The following is a 21,529-nucleotide window of genomic DNA, read 5'->3' on the forward strand; positions in this document are numbered from 1 at the left end:
CCAGCCACTGCGAAGGAACTCCAGATGTGCACGCCCCCTTGTGCATCTGGCTAACGTGGGTCCTGGGGAATCAAGCCTCGAACCGTAGTCCTTAGGCCACACAGGCAAGCGTTTAACTGCTAAGCCATTTCTCCAGCCCTGTCTTAGCATTTAATGAACATGACTACAAAGCCTAAGGGCCTAGGCCAATTTACCAATACCCACATAAATCCATGAACAAGGTACCACATTCGTCTGGAGTTTGGTTGCAGTGTCTAGAGGCCATGGAGCACCCATTCTCTTTCTTTCCCTCTCTCCCTCTTTCTCTCTGCTTCTTTCTCTCTTTGTCATAAATAAACATTTTTAAAATACCATATAAATAAAAAAGTAAGATAGAGTAATAGATAATGAGAGAGAGAATGAGAGAGATTATAGCCTAGTTCTATTTCATAGGTGAATTTTTATACCTTTACATTTCCTTTTGACTTATAAGTTATTTAATATTTGAGAGTTTACAAGGCTTTAGACATTGTTTATATTTTAACATCAATTAACCAAAAGTCTAGGAGATAAGCTTCTATCATGAACAGAATATACAAAAAATTTATTGAAATCTCATATACAAAATTGTTTAATATTATTATACATAATATGGATAGAGATTCTTAAAGTTTCAGAAAATAAAGAATGAATAAAATTTTGTGAAAATTTTCAGTATTTTGAATCTATAAACATAAACACTAATGAAGACATCATCATATACTGATGAAAATTCATTTATTTTACACTGAGTTGAAATTGAATACTTATGTGATTTGTTCTTAACTTGGTAAAAGTGTGTTAAAATCTGGAAATTTTATTTTGTTTAAATCATCCAGTGTGTGTTTTTCAGTTCTATCAGCCCAAATTGTACAATACATGTAACATCACTATAAATATCAATAACAAAGAGTTCACAAAGTTGCATTATTAACTCCAACTAAATCATATCTCATTTACCATAGTGGTCTTACTTAGTTGAATTCAATATAAAAGATTAAAATATTATTTAGAATGGATTTGAATGTGACCAGTCAACTTTCCAAAAAGAGTTAAAATCGTCTATGTGCCTGCCAAATATCCAAATGACCTTTAAAATAGATCAATCACAGATTTCCTTTCTCGTCCACATCCATCTTCAGGCTAACTGCTCTCGTGACAGCAGAGCTGGCGCTGGCTCAAGGATATTAGTATCTCTGCTGGGACACTGTGTTGACAACATCCTCCTGTTGCTTGTCCATTTGCTTTGCTTGGCGCAGCTCCAGATTCATGAGAAAAAAGATATGAAAAGGATTCTCACAGAGTGATCTGAGGATAAACCAGAAAGATACAGAGAATGATAGAATGAGGAGCCCAATGTGTACACCTCAGCTTCAGTGCTATGTGAGTTAGGAAAGAGACTTCAGAGTCCAGCATCTGCCAATGTAGAAATTTGCCGTGTTTACTTCACATTGCAACCAGACTAAGACTAAAATCTGCGTTGTTGCTCAGTTGGGGAATGTGCCCCCCCCCAAAAAAAATCAGGTAAATTATAAAAGGAAACAACATAGTTCAGTACTTTTGTGTAAATTATGAGTGCATGCTTTCTAGTAGGAATATTTTTAGGCTTATGGATGATTAATTTCAAGGCAGATTTCAAGTTGGGAAATTCAGATCCCCATTCTTCAGTGTTGAGGTTGGTAAGATAGGGTATATTCATCCATGCCATACTCACACGAAGAAATTGGCAATAAATGACCTTTTGGCAATATCACATTACAAATTATAAGAATGGTTTCTTTCACGTGCAACTTTTATTGATATTTAATTTTTTTGTGGTAGGATTTCTATTTAGTCCAGGCTGACCTGGAATTCACTAGATAGGCTCAGGCTGACTTTGAACTCACTTTGATCCTCCTATCTCAGCCTCCCCTGGGCTGGGATTAAAGGCATGTACCACCATACCTGGCTACTTTTACCTATTTGAATGGATAATAAAATGAAAGCATAGGTTAGTCAAGTACAAAATTGCAGGTTTGTCAAAGAAAGGAAAATAAACCTTGTTTAATAAACAACCCCATGCTTTAAACTAAATTTCTGTAACTCTATAATCATATCTTTGTCTTTCATCAATAGAAAAGTATATTAGAGCATTTTTGCACATCAAACCAACATGCATAGGACAGATTTTGTATTTTCATTGTCTTCTTTAGACAGTTTTTGATATACTTAACATATTTTCAAAGTCTTTACATTTGGATATTTTGCCATTTGCTTATCTTTTCATATTACATAATACCCAGGGATGACGTGAATTTCTAATTTTCCTTCCTATACCTCTCTTGTGCTAGGATTGCATGCCTATTCCACTATACTCGGTTTTATGTGGTGCTGGGCATCAAACCCAGAGCTTCTATCCCAGGCAAGTGCGCCACCAACTGAGTCACATTCCCATCTCATATAACTTTTGACCTGACAGCATGGAAAATTTTGAGACAACATTTGGGCACTGTAACATTGAAAATTAAATGTATTTTAAAAAAATGGAAGTAATTCTTCAGGCTTTTTATAATTTACTATTCAGATTTAAGAATGAAATAACAATTCAACATCTTTTTATCCTGACAATCATTGAGAAAATGGATAATGGCAGTTTTATGAGATGGCAAGGTCTAATCGCTCATACTGTTCGTGCAGGGCTAGAGATGTAGACAGCAATGGCATTATTACTACTGTAGATGGCGATTGTTAATAAAACTCCCAATGTCCGTGATGAGTTAGCTTCTAGGAATTCAGTGGAGCATTATTTGCAATAATTATTTATTGGTGACAGTCATAGGAAGAGTGTCTAACCATAGTGAGGTACATACATGTTGGGGAATGCTATGTCAAATAGAAAGCTCTATTCTGACTGTGCCACATCTAACAGAAAATGAATGCTAACTAAAATAATAAAAGAACAAAACAAAATACAATCCTTGAATCAGTGAAAATATGATATCATTTATGTGAATGAGTAACAATTCTTTGAACAGGATGTATGTGTACTGTTGTGTCAAGAACACATATTAAAACATTGCACAAATTAAAGGCTCTTTGAAAGAAAGAAGATACTAACAGAAAATGTGCATGGATAGTGGTAAACTCTGGAAACAAGGACACAAGAAGGTGTTTTTTCTTGATCCAAACAATTGATATATTTTGAGTGAGTTCTGTGATTATTTCTGTTCTCTACACTTGGCAAGAGTAAAATGTAATGAAAAGATTGATAAATGTATATGAATTATGATTTCACAGAAATAATGAAAAACACAAGTTTTTAGATTAGGAATGGTTGCTCCCAATTAAAACTAACAAGAAAAAACTCATATATGTGTATTATAGAAAAATTGTGACTATTAAAGAAAAATAATCTCAGGAGTAAGACATGGCAAAAATCTATTTTATTTTAAATGTCAGTAAGACTAACAGTTGATTTTTAACCAACTGGGCCATGGAGTAATATGCTCACTCCAATGAGGAAAAAAACAAAACAAAACAAAGCAAAACTTTCAAATAAGGATGGAATATGTGACCTTGCCAATCACACACTCCAGACTCTATTTTCCTCTTGTTTTGTAGAGTCAGACAATGCCTCCTTTGCAGGAATACCACTTCAAAATATTTGTACGCTTATTCCAAAGTCTATCAGAAAAAGCTGATTTCTAAAACAGAAAACACTGAAGTAGTTTTCAAATGAGTAAATGGTGTCAGAGTACACAGGGATGTACACACTAGGAAAACCAGGAGACCACATGGCTGGTTATGAAATCATTGCATACTTCATACATTTTAGCTTTTTTCTTTTTCTGTTTTTTTTTTTTTTTTGTTGTTTTTGTTTTTAAGATATTGTCTAGCGATGTATCTCAAGCTGACATCAAACTCACAGAAATCCTCCTGGAAAATTTTACCAACTCCGGATTACAGGCATGTGCTTGTTATTTATGTAAGAATTTAAAAGAACAGATAATTACACTTTTATGTGTGAAAGGATGGTCATTAAAGATTTACCATATTTCAAATATTATTTGATGAAATTTTTATGTCTACCTTTGTTTATAAACAAGTTTCTGCCAAGCAGAATTGCAAAGAAAAGTAGTATATAAGTAATCACTTAGCACATTTTTTTGGCTTGCAAGAAAATATGAGACCCACTGGCAACATAAAACAATACCAGGTCTGTCATCTGTCATCACCTATAATTTTACTTGATTATAAAAAAAAATCAAATAAATACGGAAAATTTTGAAAGAATTTCAACTTTCATATACGTCCTAGGTATAAAATGTCTACAACTACTTTTAAATAATAAATACATTATATTGTTTGCTGAATACTGTATTTTCTTACCTGCTAAATTATCTGATAGACTAAATGTCATTAAAGTTAAAGAAGGAAGTAAAGAGAGCTAGAGACAAGGGAAGAAGGAAAGAGGAAAAACAAAAGGGAGGAAGGAAAGGAGGGAGGGAAAGAGAGAAGAAAGGGAGAAATATACAGAAAGTTTTTAAATTGTTTAGTTAATCATACATGTAGATTGGGTAGAAAACTTTAAAATGTTGATGAATAGGAGAATGATCATCATGAATGAGGCCAATCCATTTACATTTATATAAATGTTGGTTTCAGTTCCCTTCTAATGTATCTACAGAGTCCTTAACATAGCTTCACATTTTGATTTTACATTATAGAAAAAATAATGGCCTAAGAAATCAGGATACTTTAAACAAATTATAGAATGCAAATTTTATTCTGAATTAAATATCATTTTATTATGAAGCTGTAATAGGTATTCACAGATAGGATTATGAATCAATGAAAGAATGCTTAACGTAAGAGAATTAAAGCTTGTCAGAAGAGATATCTTATGAAATCAAGGATGACTGGCTAACAAGACAGAAGAAGCAGATGTGAGCAGTGGTCAGTCTTATGCAATAATTATCAGATAGTCATGCAAAGATAGATACATATGATTTAACATGTTTTGCTGTCATTGGAGAAAATTAAATATTAAAACATTAATAACAAGTAGAATTTCTAGATATCCTGTCAGAACACTGATGGCTGAGATTCATGTAGGAACCATAACTCTGTGGAGCTATGCAGCAATATGTACTACAGTCATAAATGTGTATGGACATACAATACAAACATAAAAGTTTCTGTTCATATTCTATCAGTGACATCTGCAAAAGACTGCTCATGGAACATTGTATGCATTACCAGAAATATTGAAAGCAATTCAAACTTTATTAAGAAATATACAATAAATTTGGCTAATGGATGAGTATCAGAATTGATACATACATGTTATCATACCTATTAATCTGAATAAATCTTACAACATAGCAAATAAGATGAATAAATACATATGAATAATATCCCATATAAATAGAATATTTATAATATATCCTTTTCTACTCTTTGGCTAATTAATTTATACTTACAGTGAAAAATGTACACATGAATAATAGGAAAAACCTAGTATTATGATCACTGATTTCAGTTATCCATTATGGTATCTTGCATTATTCTTTGACTAAAAACCCATATCTGTAAAGTTAAAAAATACATTTTATATTACTCAGCTATTCTGCTTAATCTACACAGTAAAATCCTTGTTTTGCTAGTTGTGAGCCAATCATCAGCATTCTCTTTTCTTTCTGCCAAGCTCTTCTCTTTTATAATCTGATGCAACAGCATCTGCTCCCAGGGTGTCAGCTCTCAGCTTTATGAAACCATCTTTCAAATCTACACCTCCTGTCAGGACCACTCCCTCATTAATTCTGCATTTACCATTTCCTGTTGGGTACACCAGCTGGCATCCTACTAGCAACCTGGAGAGCAGGATTTTATTGCATGAGGTTCAAACAAGTTCAGTTGTAGCTCACGGAGCATTATTATGAGTGGTAGAAATGAACATAGTTGTAGTTACTATCTCATTGCTGGGACCAAAAGCCACATATAGATAGACAAGTTTTATTTCAGTTGGTAGTTTCAAGGAGAAGCTTTATCTTGATAAGAAGAGAATGGCAGAAAGCATGAAGCTAGCTCACATTTCTGGGTGGATGTAGACTCTATAAGCCAGCCTGTAAATACTGGCAAGCTGAGCTAAGAAACCTCAATGTCCACTTCCAATGATACACCTTCTACAGCAAGGCTCTACCACAAGCTAGGAATCAAGTCTTCAATGCATGGGGCTATAGGGAATATTTCATTCAAATTACAACAAATATATTTGCATCCTTCCTGCCTTCCCCAGTACTATGGCCTTTTTCACCTTCCGTTTTCAGAGTTAACTTCCAACAGGACAAGAGAGCTTCTTGTTTCTCAATTATGCTAATGTCTGTAACATTTAGTCCTATACTATACTTCTTCATTCACTGCTTCTACTTTCTCTGAAAATAATAAATTGTTAACTTACTAAATCCTCATGTCTGTCGTTTTATCATCTATTGTTTGTTTTTTGAGGCAAGATTTCACTCTAGCCCAGGCTGACATACAGTTCACTAGGTAGTCTCATAATAGCCTCAAACTCATGGAAATCATCCTACCTCTGCCTCTCAAGTGCTGGGATTAAAGGCATGTGACACTACACTCATCTTCATTTTATCATCTATTTAATTTAATGACTTCAATTATTAATAATCTTTGATTTTAAAATTCAATTTTGTCTCCTTTGTGGTAGTTTATTGACTATGTCTCAAATATAAAGCCAATGGCTACCTATTCTCAAACTGTTTCATTGTCTTACTATTTTCCTATATATGATTCCTTTCTTCTATAACACTTCTTATTATATTGTTATGTTTCCCCTATTCAGTCTGCTAAATTATTTACCAGAGGGATGTGAGATTTTAAAGATTCTTAATTTTTTCCTTATGAGCTGGCATAGCTACTAATGATGTAATTTTTAAAAATCTGTCAAAGAACTAAGAGATAGGAGAGAAATAATTGAGGATTATCTTAGCTAAAAAGTTTGCATAAATATCTGCATAATACTGAACTCAAATTTAAAGGGAATTAAATGTTGAATGTCACTGAAAAGAAAGATATGCTTCAGAAGTCTTCTTATTTCTCCTTCCTTTCTTTAAACATGTTTCTGTAATAATGTGGTTTTATGGAAGCTGCACCCTTCAGTCTTTTAACAGGAAGCAGCTACAATGAAGTAAAAGGAAAGTCACTCCCTGTTGTTCAGTGTCATTGTTTCTGACTCTGAGCTGCCACCACGAACTCCAGTCTGAACATAACAACCTCCACACTGATTTGTTATTCCACAGAGAAATAAGGAAGATCCTGGTTTGATTTGATTTGCAACTATATAGCAATGTAACATAATTTTGTTCTATGGGTGAGATATCACAACAAAACAAGAGCAACATAAATCCTCAAACATGTGATGCTAGGTTTCTGATCATTTGCTAGTTAAAACCTGATGCTCCTTGGCACAGGGACATTTTGAAGAAAAATGACAAAACAGTGGTATTGACAACTACAAATATTGTAAGCATATCTTTGCAGCCTCAGAAAGTTTCACAGAACTGTTGTCATCAATGGGAAGGTGGAAAACAAAAATTGCATGCAATATCTGCTCTATACCATGATAAAATTTGGGAAGAAATAGATGACTTGCAGAACAAATTTTTCAGTTTTAGTTAGCATTTTGAAGACACATATATTGCTAAGACTTTCTTTCCAGCTGTACACACACACATGTGTGTGTATACATACATACATACATATATATATATATATATATATATATATATATATATATATATATATATATATATACATACACACACATATATTAGTTGTGGACATAAAGTAAAGGGTTTTACTTGAGAATTTTAGCTTAAGAACAAAGATCAAAGAAATCCACAACATGGCTGGTGGAACACAGCCTCTGAGAATGTTGAGTTTAGCTGGCTAGAATTCCTTCAGTTAAGACCTCAGAATGATTTAAAACATTTTTTTTTCTAGTGTCTTTTAAGTTCAAGAGAAATGTCCCTTATCATAATCTAAGACCATGACTCATGACCATCTGGCTAGACAACAGTAATTCTAAATTCTTAAAAGCATTGTTCTACCACATCCTGGAAGGAGACCAAGGGAACAAAGGCCAATCTCAAAGGTATTTGTAAGTGAAGAGTCTATCCAGTGGAGAATATAAATCTATAAGGAAGAATAAGTGCCAACATTTTAAAGGAGTGCTATTATCTTTGACTGAAAAGGGGAATAGAAATCAGAGTGAAAAGAAGCCTCTCAGTCTCTAAATTATTAAAAAATAAAAATTGGTTTAACATCATGTAACTCAAAGCAGGGATTTTTTGAGAAAACTGAAGTAGGAATCAGAAGGAAGCCATAAGACAAATCTGAGAGCCAAGAAATATCAATGCCAAGAACTCTGCTAATCACGAAAGTGAAGCCACACACCCAGCTGAGCTCCAGATTGAATGTCTATATCAAATCCTTACTTCATTTGTGGCTGCTGAATTCATGGACAGAATAAAATATTTTATGTGCCATTGCATTTTCAGTATGTTCAATATGATATGTCAGAAGGCACTACTTGTGAACCTTTTCCTCCTCACCCAAGCATTCTCTACAATCGTAGAGCAAAACAAAACAGAGAAACAAGGAAGAAAATAAGATTTTTCAATCAATATAGATAAAAGAAGTTACAGAAAACTTACTTAGCATTTCAAGACCAGAAAGTAAGATGGGAAGGAAAGAAGGATTAACCCTTGGGAAGTCATGCTCTTAGAAGATGTTAAATGTTTATAATTTGTCATCAAAATCATAGCAATAAGAGACATACACTAGGAACCATTATTACACATAAGGAAGTGAGGCTTTAAAGTGACTATGGAGGTTCACAAATGACAACAGAGGTTTACAAGTAATGATGGAGGGTTTTAGATGATAATTGACATTTAGAGATGACAGTGGACACTTGTAGATGATTATGTAAGTTTGCAAATGATGGCAGATGTGTGTAGATGACTGTGGAGGTTCATAGATGAAGATGATGGTTTGTAGTGATGAAGTTTTGAAGGTGATAATGGAGGCTTTTAGATGAAGATGGAGGTTTGTAGGTCATGATAGCAAAGCCATGGTTTCTCTTCCAGGCATGATTTACTATAAAGTCATGACTATTTCAATTTGCCATAATATTCATAATCAATAACAAGCCTTTCTGAGATATCACTGGTTCCTGGTGAATTTTATGAAAGAAAGCTAAGACTTCTTAAATCAATCTTTCCTACCTCTCTAACAAGACAGAATTAGGAAGAAATAGCTAAAGGTTGGTGAGCTTGGAACACTGTGTGCATGGAGAAATACACACACCAGAGACCCTCAGACACAGAGGGTAGAAGCAAGAGATAATGCAATACTGTGTATGGGAAAAGATTCTGATTTTGCTATTGAGGAAGTAAATTGGATGGCTGAGAAAAGTCTTCCACTGCTCTGGATGATAATGTCAGTGGGTACACACAGAACAGATAATTTATAGTGTTGAAAGGCTGTTTCTTTGTCTGGCTTCAATTAAAATCATTATTTTGGCTTAATTTCTTAGTATTATATTAAAAATAAGTCTGTCAATGCCTTTTCTTTTTAAGGTAGTTAAAATAGTCTAATTAGTTTTGTTATATCAGAGTACAATCTTTTTTAAATCTAACCTATTAAAAGTTACTAGACCTGTAAGTCATTTGGTCACAATGAAGAGGTTATCCACACTGAAAAAGTACCACAGCAAATGTTATTGAGGGACTGAAAATTAAAGCACACAGTCAAGAAAACCTACAAACCAGTGTAAGGGTATCCACACTGTCATTTGAGATACAGCCTTTCTTAATGCAGAGTGACAGATAATTAACTCAAATTGTAATCCTAATCACCTGTACTAATCAAAGTTTTGGCTTCATAGGATGTCCAATGATAAAGATTACTTGATAACTATAATAGTCTGTATAAAATAACCTCAATATTTATACCAGGACATCAAATGATAATTTAAATACATATTTCTCCATAGTTATTGAGTTATCTTTAAGTGAATGAACACCCCAATCAAATTCCTAATGTGTATAATATCATTTTTATTTTATATTTTAGTAGCATTAGCTAATGAAAAATTAGCTACACTAATATTACCTTGAAAAAACTTTTGCTTTGATTGACAATGAAGACTCATGAACTAATCCTAGTGAAAGAGATAATTTTCAGACAGTGCAATGTAAATGCTGACATCTTAAATATGGTCTAGAATGATCAGTTGTACAGCTGTGGGCATGGAGAAGTTGCTTCTCTGTACTCTCAAAAAGAAGGGGAATTGTGATCACTAGTAAATGTCACCAATTTTCACTTAGGGTCTTGAAAAAGAAAATAGTTCATTACTGGTCTAACCAAAGATTTGTAGTAGGTAAAATTCTATCAAAACTTTAGTGTCTATGTGAGACTCCCTAAGAAAAGGCCTCTAGACTCTGCCTGGGATGATGATGAATTTACTTATAATTGGTAGCTACTCCTTGAGACTGTGTCCCTTAATTATTCTTTTGATATTCTGTTGTCAGTCTGAGAGGGGCATGTGGATTGATGAGGGAAATGATTATGGTGCTTGATTTGAGCATTTTAGATGTTGATATTCTTTAAATAGCACACTATAGTTGGTTAGGGATCAACCATGCAATAAAACATTTTCTATATTGATAAGGTATAAAAAGTTGAGACAATCTGCCCTATCATATAGATGGAAATATAAAATATTAGGACTGGCTGGTTTGTAATTGAAATAATGTAATCTAAGAAGTAGAAATTTCCATACCTATTTCAGGTGAGGAGAAAGTGTTTGTAACCCTGGGACCAGCCAGAGAAGTAACTTGCCTCCAGAAAAGATTGAGTGTTGTCAGAAAGAAGTAAGTGAGAGACACAGGAATTGAAACAATAGGGAGTGTGAGGCATCTTGACCAGGACTGATTGATTATCGTGTGTGTGTGTGTGTGTGTGTGTGTGTGTGTGTGTGTGTGTGTGTGTACTTCTTGCCTTCTTTCTAAATCCAGCCCCCATGTCCGCACCCTGAAGATGGACTACTAGATCTCTTTATTCTTTTCCCAAATTTGACATATCAGATAGATCTCATGTTTCTGCTTTTCTCTGTTCCTTATTTGTTTAAATGTCTTATTAAGGAAGGATAGACAAATCTTTCTTGGAGTATGTCTCTGTGAGGGCTCATGCCCACCATCAATTAACTCCAGTAAGAGTTAAATATACCATCTTCCTTACAAAACAAGCTTACATTAGTATCTTAAAACATTGTGAACTATAATAGTTAACATGTATATTAACTAAAGGTCATATTGAGGTTACAAATCTTACCATCTTGTGATAAGAACCATGCAGTTACCTTGTTTGTCATGTGTTTTGTTGTAGGATTTCTTAGATCTTTGTGCATCATGAATAGTGAGGTATAGTGATGTACTGTACTCAGCATTTTCTTCCCTTTATGGCATTTTAAGTGTTATTTTCTAGAGAAGATTTACTTACTTCTAGTCACACTGGTCAGCACTTTGTACATTCTTCTCTTCTTCAGAAAACCTTTTCCCAGCATTTCTGCTTCCTCCGGGACCAAGTGAATGAGAAAGAGGACAGTATCATCAACAGAAAGCTTCTCAAAATAAAAACATCTCAACCAATATTTTTGTTGTGTTTTATATTTGGACATCGGCCACTTTTCTGACAGACATAACCAAAGATATATCTGGATGATTTGAAAACAACAAAATATATCCTGATTATAAATTTTACCTATCACTGATAAAAGACAAACAGGTTTAAGGAAGGATGTGCCCTTTTTTCCTATTATGAGAATATTTTTTTTTCAAGTTCTCTTTGACATTTAAGGAAACATCAACCCTTTAAAAACAATTATGCTGACTGTGTGAGTGTGTATATTTGTTTGAAGCAAAGTTAGTTTATTAAGAGAAGCCTTTAATGTAGATTTAACTACAGACATTAAGAGGAAAGAACAGGCTTAGTTGACATTAATGCAGGCTTTGAGAGAGGAAGGGAGATATTCCTCATATCTGTTACAAAGAATCAATCATTTTTCTTACATCAAAAGAAATCAACTTTGAGCTTAATATTTAGTTTTTATGATTATATCGACTATTCTGTGTGTGAATACTTTCCTTGTTACGTTCTACAGAGTCAGCATACCTTATTTAGCATATGCATGACCATATTGGTTTGGCCAAATTTCTCAAGACACCAAGACACAGTACAAAAGCATTTTTTCAGCCGATATTCTCAGCATGTACAATCTTTTTATTTATAACATCTCCTTGTTAATAAGAAAAAAATTGCAGGAATGTTGTGATAGTTTGAATGTCTGTCACCCAATTCATTCAGGAGTTTATTAAAGCTTATAATACAGATCTTCAGCCTCCTGGCTAGAGGAGGTGTCATGGTGGGTGGATCCGATGGCCTAGCACTAAGATGTTTGGGAATTCCATTCTAAAGATAGGCAAAGTACTTGAGTTTTGCTTGAAGTTACTGGAATGTACTTGCTAGTGGTGTTTTTTTGTTTTGTTTTGTTTTTCCTATCTGCTTAGAAATTGTAATGAACTATTTTGCTTGGTTAAAGATATAGGACTGAGAGATACAAGATTTTAAATTGGAAAAACTCAAACAAGTTCAAAACTTACTGGCACAGAGTCTTTTTGCTTTTGGTAAGTGTTGCTGTATGGATATGTGAAAGTGTGCCAACTTCTTCTGCCATTATGGAACTCCCCCTTCCCACTTGTAATTTTCAATAAATCCCTTCCTCCATAACTGCCTAACAATGAGAGGCTGTCTATTACACATGTCAAGGCTATTCCACCCATTCCTTTGAAAACTGCAAAGAGAATGGAGTAAGTTCATGTGATTTACAGAAATTCATACATTAAACTTTTCAGTATAGGCTATGTCAAGAACAGCCAGATGGATTTCACTTACTACCAAATTAAACACTGATGAGTATACTTCCATTCCTGTGGTCATACTAAATCATTCAGATATGTCAGTTGAATTAATTTAGTAACACTTATACAAGTTACCTTAGTGCATACTTTTGTATGAAATGGAGGGCACACTGCCATTCTTACACAACTGGCATTTTGTAAGAGTATAAAGTATGATAATATTTTCTGTGGTTTTGGCTCTGAAACATGAAATGAATTTCAATGTAATCACTCAAATGAATGTATAGATTCATGCACATGTGTATGTACTCAAAGACCACACATATTTTAGCATCACATGGAGGCTCACAGCTACTTGATAGTTTTTAATATCTGCATTCCAAATTGATCTTTTTCACTTTTGCTTCCCTGCACAACATACACTCCTTATTGTGTTATGTGAGTATGTGAGTTACTCTGTGTGTGTGTGTGTGTGTGTGTGTGTGTGTGTGTGTGTGTTTGTGTGTGTGGCAGTGTTTGTGGTACATGTGTGTGATGCATGCACGCGTGTGTGCAGATGCATATGACCTGTGCATGTGCATGTAGAAGGAAAGGAGAACGCTGCTATCTTCCTTCACGGCTCACCTGCATGCTTCCTTGAGACAGTCTCTCTGACAGAACCTGGAGCAGCAATTTTCAGTCCAAATGGCTGACAAGTAAGTTCCAGCAATTTTCTGCTCTCTGTGCTAGGGATATAGTCATGCACGACCATGCCTAGCTGTTTACTTTGGTGCTAGGGACTTTAACTCAGGGCATATCGGGCTCTCACACTTAGGATGAAGCACTCTTACCAGGTTAGCAATCTCTCCACCCACTCTATTATGTTTTAGCTCTTGAATTTTGTTCATATGGAAATACTTTAAATTCATATTGGAAGCACTTTGAAATCATATCATGATGGTTATCCTTAATGCTCTACTAAACTCAGTGCCAAGAATGCTCATGCTTTTGCCACTATTTTTTCCATAATTGAAAAGTGACAAACGAACACCTACAAGGACTGAAAAGTGCAATCTTTAATCATGCCACTTCATTGTTAAAGAATGACAGACAATAGACTGTATTTTATTACCTGGCTTATTTTTTAACATATCTTGAAATTAATATTGAGTAATATTTCTATAATCCTGTTGAGTGCTAAGATTTACTTTTTACTCATTTACATGGGTAATTTAATGTATTGCATAATACATTATATATGTGCAAGCTAATCAGAAATGTTTACATTCCTGAGCAATGTATTCATCAATCAAAAGTGAAATCAGTCATTTATATTATACAAAGTTGAATATAAATATACTCAGGATAAAATTCTTATATAACTTTAGTGAGAAACTTGGAGAAGTTACATGATGGAATTATTGCTTGTGAAAATTCTTTTATTCTATATTTTTTTCTTTGGTTTTGTTATTTTTCTAGGCAGGATCTCACCCTTATCAAGCCTATAGCTGCATGCTGGCCTCAAATTTATACTGATCCTATCATAGGTTCCTTAGTGTTGGGGATAAAGCTCTTTCACTGTATCTTTAAAAATACTTTACTTATTTGTTGGAGAGAAAGGGAGAATCAGATGTACAGAGAATGAGTGCACCAGGGCCTCTAGCCACTACAGAAAAATTCCAGACACGTGTACCAAGTTGTGCATCTGGCTTTAAGTGTGTACTGGGGAATTGAACCTGGCTCCTAAGGCTTCAGAAGCAAGCATCTTAACCACTAAGACATCTCAAGCTCTTACTGTATTTTTGATGATAAAAAAATAAGTATGTGCTATAATTTAATGAAAATAAAGTTAACTAAATAAAAGTACTAGAGTGTGATATATTTTGAAATCTTTAAAACATCCTTTAACAGGACTCTAAGAATGAGCTTGTCTCATAATTCCCCAAGTCTTCCAGGAATCAATGAAACAGATTAAGAAAATGTCTAAAAGAATGTCACTTATAGCCAGGAGTGGTGGTTTATACCTTTAATCCCCGCACTCAGAGACAGAGGTAGGAGTACTGTCATGAGTATGAGGTCACCCTGATACTACATAGTAAATTCCATGTCAGCCTGGGCTAGAGTGAGACCCTATCTGGAAAAAATTTTAAAAAAGGAAGAATCTCAGTTATAATTCAAAATAAAAGTCTCATTTGCCAAAATGTACCAATCTAATAACGAGTTGAAAGAATGCTAATCTATTAAGTATCTTGAAACAATAATATCACTCTCTAGGCAATTATGATCAGCCTAATTTGGCTAAGAAATGTGCCTTCATTTTGAATCTCTTGTATTTGATTATGTAAAAAATTAATTACACACTATTGCTTTACCATTATTTACCATCATGTCTATTAGATATTAATATTTCCTGTAAGTTTATAAATTACTACATTTAGCAAAAAATATATCAGTATTATAGAACTGTGCACTCAAAAATTGAAAATATTTAATGTTAAGGTTAGGTGATTTTGATGCTGGTGAAATTAGAAAGAAGAAATTAGTAAATAAATTCATTCTAAAATTTTGCCTTTTAAAATTAAAAATTACACAATTATCTTAATTACCTCAAAAATTATAAGATTTCAAGCTTTTATTTTTTTAAGGAATTTTTTTTTTTTTTTTTTGCTTAGGGGGAAAAAGATGTTTCCTTCAACTTACTTTTTTTAATTAAGTTTTAGCACAACTTTTTTTTTTTGATATTATGATGAGAAAAGAAGAAAGTATTCCAAAAAATATAAAAGAACAGAAATGACCAAATGAAAATTGCAACTCAGAAAGAAATAGCACAAATCAAAAGCACCAATAATAGAGGCAGAAATAGGAGCTGGACCAATGGTTCATCAGTTAATGTTGCTTGCCTGCAATGCCTTAAGGCCCCAGTTTGATTCTCCAGCACCCATGTAAAATCAGATGCACTCAGTGGTGCATGCATCTGGAGTTTGTTTGCAGTGTGAAAGAGGCTCCGATGTGCTTATTCTCTTTTTTTCTGTCTTCTTCAATATTTTTATTGTATCTGGCTCTTTCTCTTTCTCTCTCTCTCTCTCTCACAAAATAAAATGAAAAATCTTAGCAATTTCATATGTCATATGGCCTTTTGTCTTTTGTTATATAACAAACATTGTTGAAAATATAAACTTATGTCTCTTTCAAAGGTATAGTAGTATGCAAAGTTTGATAGTAAATATGAAGAAAATATAATTGGATAAATCCTAATAAAAAGAGATCATGTGAGTTAAAACAGAACATCTACTTTACATATAGTTTTGTATAAGCCACTTTAACAATAAAAAAAAAATAACCCCCACGCAAAAAGAACTCACTCTATAGTGAATTTCATGTCAGCCTAACTAGAGGGAGACCCTATTTGAAAAGCCATATATATATATATATATATATATATATATATATATATATATTTATTTATTTATTTATTTATATTTTAATATATATAATATAAATATATTATATATATACATATATATGTATATATTAAGAGAACGTAAGTAACATTAAAGGAACATACAGGTTAGTGCAATAAAAAAACATGTACAAGAAGAATATAAATAATATAAATCTCAGTAAGCACAGTATATGTTAATAATTACCTCACAATTACAATATAAAATGATTAGATATTATTTAGTTAATAAATTAAAAAAAGCTTTCCTCCTTTCTAATATATACCTAAAACAAATAGACAAAATTATCTTCAAAGAATAAGAATGGGAAAAGATGAAAACAAGAAAAATTAAGTGTTGGATTATTTAATAGTTTAAGACAAGGTACAATTAATAGAAAAACACTGGAAGAGAGTGAAAACATCACTTTATATTGACACAAAATAGTATGTACTATGAAAATATCATAGTCATAAAATTTTATGAGCCACATAAGAGAACATTAAAGTATATTAAGCAGAAAATGTTAGAAATTCAGTGATACATCCAAAGTACACAAATGCACTGGATTTTAACATGCCATTATCATCCCATGAGACATAAAGTACTGAGAAAATAAAGCATGTGGGAATTGTGTTATATCTAGCTGAGATGAAAGTTAAATAACAGCTAAACAACTGTGATATGACTTGTTTTCTTGTCTTTCTGCTTTTTAAAGATTTTTTTCATTTTTTTAAATGAGAATTATACACTCATTTTACAGTATATTTTTCATGATCTATAGGATCAGAGATTTTCAATCAAGAGAATGACATTGCAGTTACTTGATTTTTTTTTTTCCATTCATTGGTGTATGATACTACAGTTACCAGTAGTATAAACTTTGACATTCCCATATGTTTGTTAATAGTAGTAGTCAATAAAAAGATTAAGGTTGTATTAGTCAGGCTTCTCTAGAGGAACAGAACTGCTAGGTTGAATTATATTTAAAAGGGAATTTAGTGCATTAGCTTATGGTAGTCCAATAACAGCTGCAGGCCGAGAATCAAGGAAACCACTATCTGCTATAGCCAAATGACTCAACAGTCCCAGTTCAGCCCTGAAGGCCTGGAGGCTTCTGGAGAAGTGGCTGGTTTTCATTTTTGATCCACATGGGCCTTCAGTCTGAGCTGGTCTTCAGTCAATGCTGGAAGGCAGAAAATAGCTCTGGCAGCCAAGTGGGAAGAAGGAAGTGGCTCTTTTCATGCAGAGCTTCCTTACATAAACTGCCCTTCTGAGAGGGACCACCTGCTCTGGGGGAAGGACTTCCTCCTTCAGTTAATCCTTCCTGGAAGCAACCTCAGAGAACCACCCAAAAGGGATTTCTGTGGATTACTAAGCAGATCAAATTGACAACACCTTAACTATCACAAGTTCACCCTTTGTCAACTTGACACCAAACCATATCTCCCTATATCATACCTAATTTCCAAATGAAAACAGTAACAAGCTCATAATTCCACCTAATATGGTATAACTAGCCCACGTGCAACTGGAAATGCAAAATCTTCCCCCAGCACAAAGCAAGGTTCCTTGAGGAATGCTTAGTCTCTAATATAAAAGGTCTAATATAAAATCAACAGTTAGCTAGTGATATCATCTTTTTTTTATTTTTTTCTTGGTTTTTCGAGGCAGGGTTTCACTCTAGCTCAGGCTGACCTGGAATTCACTGTGTAGTGTCAGGGTGCTGTCAAACTCATGGTGATCCTCCTATGTGCTGGGATTAAAGGAGGGTACCACCACTCCCAGCTTTAGTGATATAATTGTAATATTTGTGTAGATATGTATACAAACGCTCTGTATCAAGGTAGGACAGAAGCATTGCAATTATAGTCATCATTTCTGTAACTGGTCACATGGCCTTAGCTGGTATTTGTAACTACCTTCTTCTACTACCTCCACCTTCAGCAAGTACCTCAGGAAGTCTTGATTATTTACCTGGAGGGGTGACCCATACCTTCAATCCTGAAGGATCTGGGCCACTTATCATACTACCTTGATGCAGATGTCCACTGACTTTGATAACATACTATGATAACACCAAGAGATGCCTTAATGATCTCCTGCACTCCATTCATAATCTTCCTTACTTCCATTGTGGAGCAGCAGTCTGATTTCCTTCAAGTAGTCTGGATTAATCACCCCTGCTATCACTGCAACTCCTTTCTCAGCATGTTCACTCAAGGGCATCAGGAGCCCAAGTATCCAGGTGGAAGTCTTAGCTTCCAGTTCAATGGAATGTTATGTGTGTCTCCTGGCAAAATCACTCCCGCTTCTGGCACCAACACTGCTAAGCCAGCAGAGCATAAGGTTGTGGGACCAGGAAGCAAAAAAATAACTAGTGGGTCACTTGGGGATGATGGGACCATTCCCATTTTTATCCCTTGATTCTTAGACCCATGAATCTGGGATGTAGAAAAAAACAGTGCCGTATATAGGATGCTAATTCAGAGCATGTACAGCCTGCTGGAAGGCACTCCCCCAGCCCTCCAAGCTATTGCCACCTAGTTGGCACTGTAGCTGTTTCTTTAAGAGGCCATTCCACCATTCTATCAAGCCAGCTGCCTCAGCATAGTGGGCCACATGGTAAGACCAGTGAATTCCATGACCATGAGCCCACTGCCCTACTTCCTTGTCTGTGAGGTGAGTGCCTTGGTCAGAAGCAATGCTGTATAGAATAGCATGATGGTGGATTAGGCATTCTGTAAACCCATGGATGCTAGTTTGGGGAGAAGCACTACATGCAGCAAAGGCAAATGCATACCCACAGTAAGTGTCTATTCCAGTAAGTACAAAATGCTGGCCTTTCCATGATAAAAGTGGTCCAATGTAGTCAACCTACCACCAAATTGCTGGCTGATCACCTGAAGAAATACTACCATATTGGGTGGTCAGCGTTGGTCTCTGCTGCTCTTTGTTGGGTGATTTCTGCCAGAAATGTGAACATGACTGCAACAAAGGTTAGCTTAGTTAGTGTTATATCCATCCTAAATGCCAATGTGAGAATTTTCTGCTTTTAAACAGAAAAAGACAGCTGGTAAAGGCCTTAACATTACCATTACTCAATATAATGTGTAGGCATCCATTTCTTCACTAGCTCTCCAGAATTGAATCAATGCTCAGACAACAATGTTGACTCTAACATCCCATAAAACAACATGGAATAATGTACTGTAAGAGACTACTGACATAATATAAGTTATCAAGTAAACTCATGTCTGTTTGTTTCAGTGGCTCTTGGAACAAATATAAGAAGCACTTACTCTTGGGCAAGCACAGAAGTATTGAAGAAAATAGTTTGTTTCCAGAGCTTCACATGTTTGGACACTGTGCATTTTCCCTTGTTAGTTATGTATTTTATATATTGTTGAATATTGTTCCATCTAAAAGAGAAAGCAATGTTAAAATAGCTCAATGTGAAAGCTTCAGTCTTTCTCATACATAAATGATAGTTTCATGGGTGGAAGACAGGTCCTGATTCTTTTTCTTTATCTTGCTATTCTTTGTGAACTGTGGCCCATAAAGGCATAGGAAAGTTGAGCTTATTGGCTATGCAGCTTCTGTTAATAATCAGAATGTGCATACAAGAAACTCCTTTGTAGTACCTTTGAGCTTAAGGCCTGAGCTACAAAGGGACATTGAAAATGAAAGGTTGGCATCATAAATATCACTGTCAAGTAAGAAAATATGTGTTCCACTGCATTTAAAGTAAACTACATTATAGAAAACATGACTATTTTACATTTCAAAAATCAATATTTGCTGAATATATAAATTATGTTTTAAAATACACAAATATGCATTTCTAATTAAAGGCCATAAAAAGAAGAAATTTGACCAAACACACACACACACACACACACACACACACACACACACACACACAAACTCTAGTGTCCTCTGTTCCAGATATGCCCTCTAATAAACTGATCATGAACAGAAAAGTTCAGGTGGACAGTCAAGAATCCTGAAAATGGATAATCAATCAGCATTACATAAAAGGTTTGTGCAAAGTAAGTTCCAAAGCTCTCTTCCAATCAGAATTATCTACAAAGCTCTCTGACGTTGAATTATTTACCAGTGTGTTGACATAATTCATGGTATGCTGAAAGCTTTGCACCTGTTTTCTTGGAACTTGAGAGTGGAAGGCAGGAGGAATGCTGAATTTTCAAGAACAGCCTAGTTTACATAGTGAGTTCAAGACTTCCCAGTGGTTCATACTGAAACATTGTCACAAAAGATAAATCAAAAATGGGGCTGGAAAGATGTCATAGTGGTTAAGGCATTTCTCTGTGAAGCCTAAAATCCCAGATTTGATTTCCTGAATCCATTTTAGCCAAATGCTCATGTTGGCGCATGTGTCTGGAGTTCATTTGCAGTGCTCATTCTCTCTCTCTCTCTCTCTCTCTCTCTCTCTCTCTCTCTCTTTCTTTAAAATAAAATATAAAATAAAAAAGATAAATGATAACATCATAGTTCCTGTGAGTCTGTATGGTGCTGGGCTGATTTTTTTATTTTTCCCCAGTCTTATACATTGAACCTTGAACACCCAATATCACTTATATGTTTTTAGATTGTGGCAGAGACTTTACAGTGATAACTAATATTAAATAAGTCATTGTTCTGGGGACCTAATCCTATGGGAGCAGTGTCCATTTAGAAAGAAGCTGAAAACTACACCTTAGGTAGTTTCCATATATCTATAGGTAATATATATAGGTAATCTGTGGTGTCAACTGAACAAAAACTACAATCACCTTAGAAACAACTTTTCTGGACATGTCAGTGCGGGGTTTCTAGATCATGTTGATTGAGAGGAGTAGCTGCTTCACATTCCTTCCACCATGCCTTCTGCATTATGGTGCACTGTAAATTTGAATTGTAAACTTTTTTTTTTTCTGAAATTGTTTTTGCAAAGTATTTTGTTGTGGTGGCATCAGTGGTAGCAAATTCATACAATTAGTACCAAGAATAAGGTCATTGTTGTGATCAACATGATCATGTGGTTTTCAAACTTTGGAATTGATTTGTGGAAAAAATATATGAGCTTGAAACTGTGGGCTAGAAAAACCC

The sequence above is a fragment of the Jaculus jaculus genome, chromosome 8, assembly GCF_020740685.1.
Source record: "Jaculus jaculus isolate mJacJac1 chromosome 8, mJacJac1.mat.Y.cur, whole genome shotgun sequence".
In the NCBI taxonomy this organism is placed as follows: Eukaryota; Metazoa; Chordata; class Mammalia; order Rodentia; family Dipodidae; genus Jaculus; species Jaculus jaculus.